Here is a 10,751-nt window from a genome sequence, read left to right as displayed (position 1 = left end):
CAGGTGGAGGATGCTATGGACAAGTGGCCACCTGGCTGCTAGAAAGGGGAAGCCCCACCTGCCCCTGGGGCTTCCATCTCCCCAGGGGAAACAGTTAGCTGAGAAGCCACTGCCTGCTCCCCAGAAGCTTAGGCTCTGACCCTTGGCCTGGGCAGTGGGCAGCAGGCTTCAGGAGCTTGGGGTGAGGGGGCTTAGAAGGGAGGGGCTCCAATCCCAGCTGCCTAGCTCTGGGTACTAACAGGCCATGCCGGGGGCAGCCGAGATTGAGGGGGGGCACCACCACCTGCTTTTCCTTGTTTTGTTTTCAGGGCACTAATTACTGTGCTGAGCTCCGAGCTGCCTAATGAGGCCGTTTGGATTTCCTGTTGTTCTGGCTTCCCAAGACCCTTAAAGGGCCAGCATCGCACTAGGCGCGTGCCCGGGTGGGACACCGACCATTCCAGTGAGGGTGAACACAGAGGGGCTATCTCTAGGCTCAGCCTGAATGCCAAGGGCAGTGACAAGGGGATGGTCTGATACTTCCTGGCTACTCACACGCTTCATGGGGACTTGCTCAGAAGTGCCTGCACCGGAAGCAGGAGCTTCAGAACTGTATAGCTTGGCCAGACCATGCATGGGGTAGGGTGGGAGGGGGAGGCGGGGAGGCAAGGAGGCCAGGGCTGAGGAGGAAAGGCTGGTGATGTCACCAGTGCCCAGACTGTGAGAACCACTGCAGAACTAGGCAGGAGGGAAACGCCATGACGTCCTGTCCACCCGCCCCCCCGCAACTACAAAATAAACACTTGTTGTCTGAGCAGCCAGCGCCACTTCCGAAGGGGCAGGCTAACCAGGCGAGTGGCCCAGAAATGGGCCCGAGCCCAGCTTTGAGCAAAGGCCTTTGGGCCAAGTTGGATGCACAAAGGCCTGCAGGTCAGGCTGCCCCTAACTCAGCCCCTCCATGGCACACCACGCAATAGGGCTTACAGGATGCATTAGTACCTTCTGCACCTTAGGGCTCACCTTTGCACATGGAGGAGCTGAGCATGGCTGGAGGTGCCAGGGAGCCCCTTTCCATGCTTGCCACAGGCTGCAGATGGAATGGCAAGGCAAGTAGGGGAGTACCCATCTGCCTCAGCCTCCCTCAGATCTGAGGCACAGCCTCAGCCCTAAGGCCTGTCCCAAGTGCCCCTCAGGCTGCCCCAGACGGTGGATCCTCTGGGTCCCAGGAGCCCTGGCCTGCAGCACCCTCCCCCACAGACAGGGTGACGACATTGTTGTTCTTATACGGGGCCTTCCGCCTGGAGTTCCGGCTCCGCTAAATGGTGGGAATGAGGGTCCCAGGGACAAAGCCAGCCTGGTTCCCGCAGCCACCTCAGAATGGACGGAATCCCCATTGTGTGCGGGCGCCCTGTGCCCGCCCTCCCCTTGCCCGCGCCGGACATGCCAACAAACAGCTCATTGAGCCCGGGGGAGGGGCCCGGGGACAACAATGTCCCCCAGCGGGCCAGGGCAGTGAGCTCAGCTGGGGGTGGGGGCTGCCATGGAGGCCGGAGGGCGATGATCTCAGCTTGGGGAGGGACGGCCCTTGCGACAAGCTGACCTGAGCCTGGCCTCTCCGGTGAGGCTGAGAAGGGCTGACCAGGGCTGGCCTCACCCTGGCTGCCCCACCCCTGGGCCGAGCTGGGAACTGACCGGGGCTTCTCACGCTTAAACTGCTCCAGCCCAGGGCGCCAAGCAGGCGCAGCAGGGGGCTCACAGGACACAGCAGAGCCACCCCAGATCCAAGAGACTGGTGGACTCTCCCTGTGGCAGTGCCTTTCCTCCTCAGGGAGGCCCAGCCCAGAGTCCTCCCACACCACCAGCTCACAACGACCACAGCAGGACTTTTGGGTCAATAAGTGGATGTACTTTCTATAACTAGAACTATCTAAAGAGCAGGATCAGCCTGGGAGGGGGCGAGGATCCTATCCCTGGAGACACTCAACCTCTTGGCTACAGAATATGGGGTTGGTCTAGATGTCCTTGAGAGCTCACCTCACCCTGAGCCTCTTGAGACACCTATGGATTTCCTTCGTGGGATCCAGGCCGGAGGTTGGATGAACCCAGGCCTGATCCAACCCTTTCTCCTCTTCCAGGCAAGTCTGGGCAGAGCCTCAAGGCTCTGAGAGAAAAAGGAGGAAGGGGGAAGGACTTTCAGGGAAAGTGGCATGGCCAGAGTGGCCCCCACCCTCAGTACCGGAGCTGGGGAGCCCTGATACTGGTCATGTTTGCAGGGCTCTATCTGGATGGAAAGTGAGGGCTGTGAGGAGAAAGCAGATGCTGGTAAGAAAAGTGTGGGGTCTATCCCAGCAGGTCATCAGGGGTCTGGCATTCTCAGGTATCCAGCCACCTCAGGGGCAGGACCCAGGCATCAGTGCACACCTGACTACCAGCCAGAGGTGCAGATAGTCTCCTAGCTGCCTCTAACCTTCCCTTCGTACCTCCCTGCTCTAGACCACCTTGCATGCCACTGCCAGGTGGTGGCTGACCGCCCTCCTCTGCTCAAGAACCCACAGGTTCCCTAGTGCCCCTCAGTCAAGTCTAAATTTGTCTGCTAGGTTTCCATACCCTAACTATCTAACCTCATGTCCCACCCTCCACAGGTGAAATCTCTTCCCGCTCTACCTACTTCATTTCCACCCTGATACTTTTCCTCTCTCCATTCTCCCTGCTGGGAATGCCCCCTCTTTCTCTAAGATCCACTCTTTTTTTTTCCATCCACCCCCAGTGCAATCCTCCTCTCCCACAAAGCCACGCTTCACCCCTGAAGCCCCGTTCCCTCTCTGAATCCTGGTTCCAAAGGTCATCACATTTCTTTTCATGGGCCTTGATATCATCTCCACCTCCCATGTTCCTCTTGGCATCACTGCCCTTAGCCTAGTGCTAGGCACATGGTAGACCTCATCCAAAACCAGCTGACTGATGGACCCAAACTCACATCCACGTGTGGCCCTGAGAAAGCCAGACATCTTTCTGGCTGCATCCAGAGATGCAGTGCACCAAAGATGGGTGCACACATCTTTGCCTGCATCCTCTTCTTTCTTCTTTTTTATTTTATTTTTAAGTATGCTCCACACCCAGCATGGAGCCCAACATGGGACTTGAACTCACAAACCCTGAGATCAAGACCTGAGCCAAGATCAAGCGTCGGACACTTTAACCGACTAAGCCACCTGGGCACCGCTGCATTCTCTTCTTTTGATGGCAGTTTGATGATTTGTCCTGGGTTTCCCTAGCTTCCTCTTTACCTGGAGAAGGGCTATGGTAATGGTGGTAGTGATGAAGCCACCTGGGAGAGGAGGGGAAGCAAGAGGCGGTGGGGGGGGGGAGTTGGCCATAAGGCAACACAGGGATCTTGGTGGCAGAATGGCTCCAATGACAGAAGTATTCATGCTGCTCAAGCAGGACTCAGGAGACAGGGGTGAGTGGGTACAATAGAGAGTCAAAGCCTATTTCTAAATGTATAGAGTTAACTGAGGCTGTTACTGAAACCCCTGGTGTTGGAGACCCTGAGTATTCATCATTGCTCTAGAAATTCTCTGTGAGGTCCCAGACCTTAAATCCAGCCAGCCCCTTTGCTGCAAAATTCCTGTGGCTGGACAGCTCCATAAGGCTTGTTTTTCGAGAGTGGTGGCCAGAAGGCTGGGGGCAGGAGAGGCAAAGTGGCATTGGCTCACAGTGGCCTAAGATTGTCCAAAAAACTTCTTGGGGGTGAGAGGATGCTCTGGTCCTGGTGCCTCCCAGGCCTCTCTGGACTTCTTCCCTGGGGACAGTCTGAACACAAGAATTCTATGGGCTGGAGATTCTTTGCTAATCACAGGCAAGGCAAGTTACTTATTAGCAAGCATCAACATGCAATTCTCATCAACTCCAGGGGAGAGTTCAACCTGGATGAATAACTGGGATACATAGTGTAGACACTGTCATAGGAAGTTCTCCCATATGTCTAACCTAAGTCCTTCCTGCCATAATTGAAGCCCATTTCCTCTCATTCTGACCATGGGAGGAGAAGGAGACAGCCAGTCACCATCCTTTGCTAAAGACCCATCACCTACTTGACCATGGCAGTCAGATTCCTCCTCAGCCTTCTCCAGGGAGCCATGCCCTGCCTGCTCAGGCAGCTGTTCGGAGTTGGCACCTGTCCCTGATGTCTTTCTCTCTCCATGAGAGTATTTGAAACACAGCACTTCCTGGTTCAGGCCTGACCCTTCCCTCCAGTGAGGCTGTCTGAGTAGCCCCCACTCCCAGGTTCCTAGGGCTGCCTGTACCCTATCTCTTGCTTGCTTCAAGTCCTGAGTAGCAGCTGGGATCAGAGATCAGAGGCTGTGTGGAGAAATGAGAGGTCAGAGTTCCTTCCAGGAGATGAATTGTTGCTCGGTGGAAGAAGGTGAAGATCACACAAGGACCTGGGGACACCAAGGGGTCAGGGACAACACTGAGCCTGGATGGTAATGGAATGCCAAAGCCGGAAGAGGGGAGTGTGGGCCGAGTGGGAGAGTGGGGCTGGGGAGAGCTTCCCACCTATCAAAGTTTACAGAGAAGAGAGGTTTCAGAGATAAGTGATCTGTATGCTGGGGAGGGGCAAGAGGAGAGCACAGTGGAGACAGGCCAGCCAGAGGAGAGAGGACGAGTGCGAGTGCATGAGGAGGCTTCTTCCAGGAAAGAAAAACCTCAGCTAGGGAAGCCAGTCCAAGATCTAGGGCCCAGATGAACCTTTGCTTTCAGGCTCTGCCCCCACTCCCTCCATCCTTCAGCACAAATTGGCAGAAGGTTCTCTCTCAGTCCCATCATGCTTAGCAGTGTCTTTGCCCTGTACCCTCTGCTCTCTAGCCCGTAAACCACCTGTCAGGGTCCTCCGCACCCTGAGGGATATGGGCAGGAGTCAAGGGTAGGCTGGGGCTTGGCCTGCAGCCTGAGGGTCCCCATGCAGAGGCCTCTCTGAGCCTTCCCTCTTTTGCCCTGAGCCTCCCTGTTCATTCACTAGGGTGGGGACAGGAAGGAGCAAGGGAAGGGGAAGCCAGGGGCTCTGGGAAAGTTGCCGTGGAGGCTACCATAAACCCCGGACTCCTCTGTGTCTGGAAATACCCGCTGCATGGCTCCTGACCCTAGCTTTCCAGGCATCCCCTGGGTTTGGCAAATGAAGCTGGGGCAGCTGCTGGATCGCCACCAGTGAGGACCCTTGCTTTCAGCTAGGAGGTTTCCACCCTGCTCCTCCTTTCTCTCCTTTTCTCTTGATCAGCACACAGGAGGCCTCGGGAGAGCTTCCTTCTTATACAATTAAGAGGGGCTTCTCAGGTCAGGGGGCCTCAGCTTCTCCTCTCTTGAGCCCATTGTCTCTGCATGCTAAAATGTTCTCCTAGAAGGAGAGGGCCCTGTCCACACCAATAACTCCAGCTCCAGGTGCCAGAGGCCCTGGTCTTCCAAGAAGGCAAAGGAGACAGAGTGTGGGGCTAGCCTCAGACCTTGGGCTCCTGGGAACCAAGGAGATTGAAGGTGGGAGGCCCTCCTGGTCTCACGAGGAGCCAGAGCAGGCACTCTGCCTCATGCTCAATGGTCTTACCCATTCAGACATCCATTCTTTGAAACGTTGGGTCATCAGTCATGAGCCACCATCCAGTAGACAGTCCAGCCCAGTCTTTGGACCACCCAGCCCTCTCGGTGATGTGGGGAGGGCTGAGTCCCCCGAGTTGCCAGGAGCCTCAATGACCAGGGCAATTCAGAAGTTGACTTCTCCTTCCTCCTACACACCTCTGCTTTAAAACACCACTATGAAGGAGGGCTGCCATCTTAAGACCCACACTTGGCCCTAGCAGGAGAAATATCTCTGGAAGGTCAAGGCCATGGGCAGTTGGTTCTTCCCACCTTCATCTCTTCTCCAAACCCATTCTTCAAGCTTCAGTCTTCTCCCTCCAGCCAAGAACCTTATCATATCCTCTTCCCACAAAAGACTCTTACAGTCAAGTGTTTTCTACTAGGTCCACCTCCTTTCCATGCCCCACCTGGCTTTCCTTGCTTTTTTTTCTGCCCTTTGCTTTCTTGCCTCATCCCTTATGACTATTTGCCTCCAGCTATCCCTTTTTCTTCCCTTCCTCCTGGACCTCATTTGATGTCAAGGATCTCCCTTCTACTCCAAGTCTGCCCTTGGTTGTCAGGATGTCACCTGAGGGAAAGGCAACTAATGTTTATTGAGCCCTGCAAATGTGTAATCAGATATAGTCCCTCAGTCACTCTCCCTAGTCGCTATTATTATTATCCCCATTGCACAGAAAACTGAGGGGCTTGAGTCAGAGTTAAATTACAAGCCCCAAGAGAGGCACCTGGCTGGCTCAGTCAGTAGAGCATGTGACTCCTGATCTTGGCATTGTGAGTCTGAGCACATGTTGGATGTAGAGATTACTTAAAAATAACATTTAAAAATACTTCTTAAAAAATAAAATAAAAATAGGTCCCCTGGGTGGCTTAATCAGTTAAGCATTGGACTCTCGATTTCAGCTCAGGTCATGATCTCATGTTTGTTGAGTTCGAGCCCCACATCAGGCTCTGTGCTGACTGTGGAGCTTGCTTAGGATTTTCTCTCTGTCTCTGACCTTTCCCTGTTCACACTCATTTTCTCTCTCTTTGTCTCTATCTCTCTCTCAAAAATAAATAAATAAACATTAAAAAATAAGGGGTGCCTGGGTGTCTGAGTTGGTAAAGCAGCCAACTTCAGCTCAGGTCATGATCTAGCAGTTCGTGGGTTCGAGCCCGATGTCTGGCTCTGTGCTGGCAGCTCAGAGCCTGGAGCCTGCTTCGGATTCTGTGTCTGCCTTTCTCTCTGTCCCTCCCCGGCTCTCTCTCTCTCTCCCTCTCTCCCCCTCCCTCCCTCTCAAAAATAAAATAAACATTAAAAAATTAAATTAAATCAAATTAAATTAAAATAAATTACAAGCCCCAAGATCACATGGTTGAGAAGTGCCAAAAACCAGGTCCATGTTATGCTTATTCACCAGACTCAGCCAGAGCAGGCGCTGGGGAGAGGCCCCCATTCCAGCTCAGCCCTCTCCGCATCGCTATCATGGAGAGGCTTCAGGACTCGGTGTCTCTCGAAGTCCACGCCCCAGGTCCTACCCCTTTCTCCTTACAGGGGCTCTCACATCTTATCATCAGCCACTGCATCCTGTTCCCCCATGAAGCCCCAAATGAGTCCTCAAGGCCAGCGCTATGTCATCATCTTTTCTCCTCCATTAGCCTCAGGCCTGTCCTATGGGAAACCCACTCTGTTCCGCGGGAAAGACCCTGAGCAGGCAGTTCCTTGTAGGGACTTGAGAAAGGTGAAGGAGGCCCCGCGGGGCACCGCCTGCCGAGCGGGAATCCCTGCCCTAACCGCTGGCGCCCCTCGAGGGGAGGGGTGAGGGCGGAGGTGGTTCTGCGGCGGCATCTGTCCCAGGCGGGCGGGAAGCTGCTGCATTAAATTGTAAAATCGATTTATTGACCGGCAGGTGCGAGCAGCGGCAGATGGAGAGTAGCGCTGCCGGGGCGCATCTGCGGGGAGCGGCGGCATCGATCCTGGCCCCCCTCCGAAACCCGTCCGTCCCGGGCCTTTCTCGTCGGCTCAATCCCAATTGCAGGGCCAAGGTCCGCGAAAAACTGCGGCGCCTGAGCGGCTAGGATAACTCGGTTCCCTTCCCCTCCCCCCTCCTGGCCTCAGGGCTCGGGCTGCGCCCCCACGGCTGGCAGGCCCTGCCAGCCCCACTGCCCCAGTTGGCACGCGGCGGGCCGGGCTGACGCGTGGCAGCGCCCTGCGGCAGATGAGGCACGCGCCGGCCTCATTTCAATGTGAATGGATCGAAAGGAGCAGCCATGTGGCAGCAACAGTTTGCAAATCTCCCCGCCTTCTGTGCAGCTCCCCGGCCGCGGCTCCCTGCACGTGGCCCCTTCTCTGCTGCGACCGCAGCGGCGCCCCTCAAGGCTTAAGCGCCCCGCCCAAACCAGGCCCTCTCCCCCGCCCCTGGCCTGCCCAGTGGGCTCTGTGGCCAGGCCTCAGCCGTGCTCCTACCTGGGCGCAGTTTGCCCGGCGGAGACCGGGAGTAGGGGGAGGGCGAAAAGACGCTGGAAGCCTCGGAGCTGGGCTCTTGGCTCCGGGGGCTGGGGGGCGAGCAAGGCTACCTAGTGGGGGAGGGGTCCAGAGGCTCTATACAGCCCCTGTTGTACCCCGAAAACCCGGGGTCAGCTTAGGGGCATGGCTGGAAGGCAACCTTGGCGCTTCAAAGTCCCAGGTGCGGGTGGTGCCTGCTGGGGGGCTGTGTGCAGCGGCCAAAAGGAGAGGGTAACAGAAGCAGAAGTGCCCTGCAGGGGAGGCTGTGGGCCTTGCACGATGCCAGGACTGAACCCTGCTCTGGCTCCTGACGTTGTCAGTGCGGGTCCAGATGAGGGCCAGTGGACTTTTAGAAGGTCCACAGTCAGTCCAGGGGAGCCTATGTCAGTTGAGGCTTGCACCCATGCCAAGCATCAGCATAGGGGCAGGGGCAGTAGGCACCCAGGTGGGTCCAACTCCATGTGGTTTGCAGCCTCCGATGGCCTCATGGCCTCCTGCTCCTGGTGGCCCCCAGGACACATGCTGGGTTCTTCTGGTCTGGAGTGGGAGAAAAAGAGAGGAGTCCCAGCTGTGGATATTTGCATTTCAGTTCTGGGCCTGCAGCAGGACCCTTTCTTGCTCAGCAAATGTAGGCAAAGAGGGACTCCAGCAGACTGGAGCACTGGTGGCTTTTCAGGGCCAAGGGTGGCATCTTAGCAGGATAGTGAACTTCTGGGACAGTGCCCAAGTGGCAAATAGATGCTTCATAAATGCCTTTTGATGATGAGGAGAATTTAACCCTTTCCTCCTCAAAGAGGATTTCTAGGTCTCTGGGATCTCTTGCATTTTGCATCCCTGAGGATAATAATACCTCTGTTTGGTCCTTGACTATTTGCAAAGTGCTTTGGGGCACATTAGTCAGGATGTGTAACAAGGGTAGAGAGTGTCCCAGATCTACCAGTATTGAGCAAGATGCATCCCATAGGGCTGGATGTGTCTCTTGAGGGTCAGACAAGTGCCAGAGTCAGAAAAGGAGTGAGTTCTTCTGAACTCCTAGGCTAGGATTTGGAGGTGGAAGCGGACAGAACTAGGCAGGGATGGATGCCAGCTCAGAGGAGAGCGAGGAACACTCTTTGGCATCCTAGGCAGGTCTAGGGATCATAGAGTATGGGTGGAGAGAGGGTGGGGAACCCACTTGTCAGGATCGCTGGGAGGCAAGCCCTGGGCTCCCCCTCCCTCGGGCCTGGGGACTCCGCCTGCCCATAACCTACATTAACTCTGGAGCGCAGCCTGGGCCCATCTGCCGGCCCCCCGCCCCACCTCGGTTCCCCACGCCAACCCGCTCGCGCCAGATGGTGGCTGGGAGGGGTGGCCGTGCGTGGGGGACCCCGGAGCCCATCTCCTCATCTCGCCCCTCCCCCAACCCACGCTCCCAACCTCTTGTTTCTCATCCTTCCCCCCCAATCCTCCAACACCACCCACAACTCAAAAAAATCAGACCGTGCGAGGCATAGGCAGCTGTTGTGCTCCACTGCCGTACCTCCCCCCCCCTACGGCCTTCCCCCCGGGCCCGCGCCGCGTCCCTGCCCACCGCCTCTCCCCTCCCCCACCCCCCCACCCCCGCGCCGATCTTATCGCTAGACGACAGCCATCGCTGTGCGGGCGGGCTGACAGCTGAAGCCACCGGGCCCCCGCTGCCCTCAGCGTCGCAGAGAGAGAGAGAGAGAGATCCCCAGCACCCCCGAGACTGGGAGAAGGCGGCTCTCCCTGGTCTAAGGCCTCCGGGGATCATGCCGGGTTCCGGGAAAGCAGCTGCACTGCCGCCGCTCGGCGAAGTGGGGCCACCCAAGGGAGCCGCGAAGGCGAGACGGGTGAAGCCGCCTGAAACTCAAATGAGTCCGCGCGCTTTCAGTTCCACTCTGCATCTTGCCCCTATGAGGAGAGGACCCGGGTAGCCCGACCTCAGCCCCTCACCAGGACTCTCTAGTGGCTTGAGCCAACGCTGGAGCCGGGGGAGTTCCACCCTGCCCCAACGGAGCGACAGGACGCGGGAAGGGGCTTGGGGCTGCTGGGGTGGGGGGAGACTGTGGGCAGTGGAATTGAAGCAGAACCCAGGTGAGGTGAGGCGCTGGAGGCGGGGTCAGACTCTCATTACCATACAGCTGAGGACGCGCCCCCCCCTTCTCAGACCTCGGGGACCACGCCCCCTTCCCTCATCTCCTGGACCACGCGTCTAGGGGCTGGCACCAGTGGAACCCAGGCTGGGGGCAGAAGGGAGAAGGCACGCGCTGGACACGCCCCCCGCAAGTAGGGAGGGAGACGCCTACCAGGTGGAGGATGGGAGCCCTTGAGAGCCCCACAGTCTTAGACTCAAGTCCCTCGCCTTGGCCAGTGTGGTCACTGAGAGGTTAAAGCGTCCGCTGGCTTCCCTCCTGCGCTGGGGACGCGAGGTGGGTGGGCGCTCACAGGTTGCGGGCCGAGGAGACTACAACTTCCGAAGCTCCGGGAAGAAGAAGATCCAAGTCCTTCCGTGCTATTTTCGCTTTGCGAGCTTAAGTTTCTTTTACCTGCTCAAAGGCTGAAGGTAACTAGCGCCGGCTGCGGACAGACCGCCTACCGGGACTCCCCAGTGTCTCCGCCTCCAAGACCATCCGGGAACCACTCGCTCACCTCCCGCCCC

This window comes from Panthera tigris, chromosome B3, assembly GCF_018350195.1.
Source record: "Panthera tigris isolate Pti1 chromosome B3, P.tigris_Pti1_mat1.1, whole genome shotgun sequence".
NCBI lineage: Eukaryota > Metazoa > Chordata > Mammalia > Carnivora > Felidae > Panthera > Panthera tigris.
Note: the sequence above shows the minus strand (reverse complement) of the source record.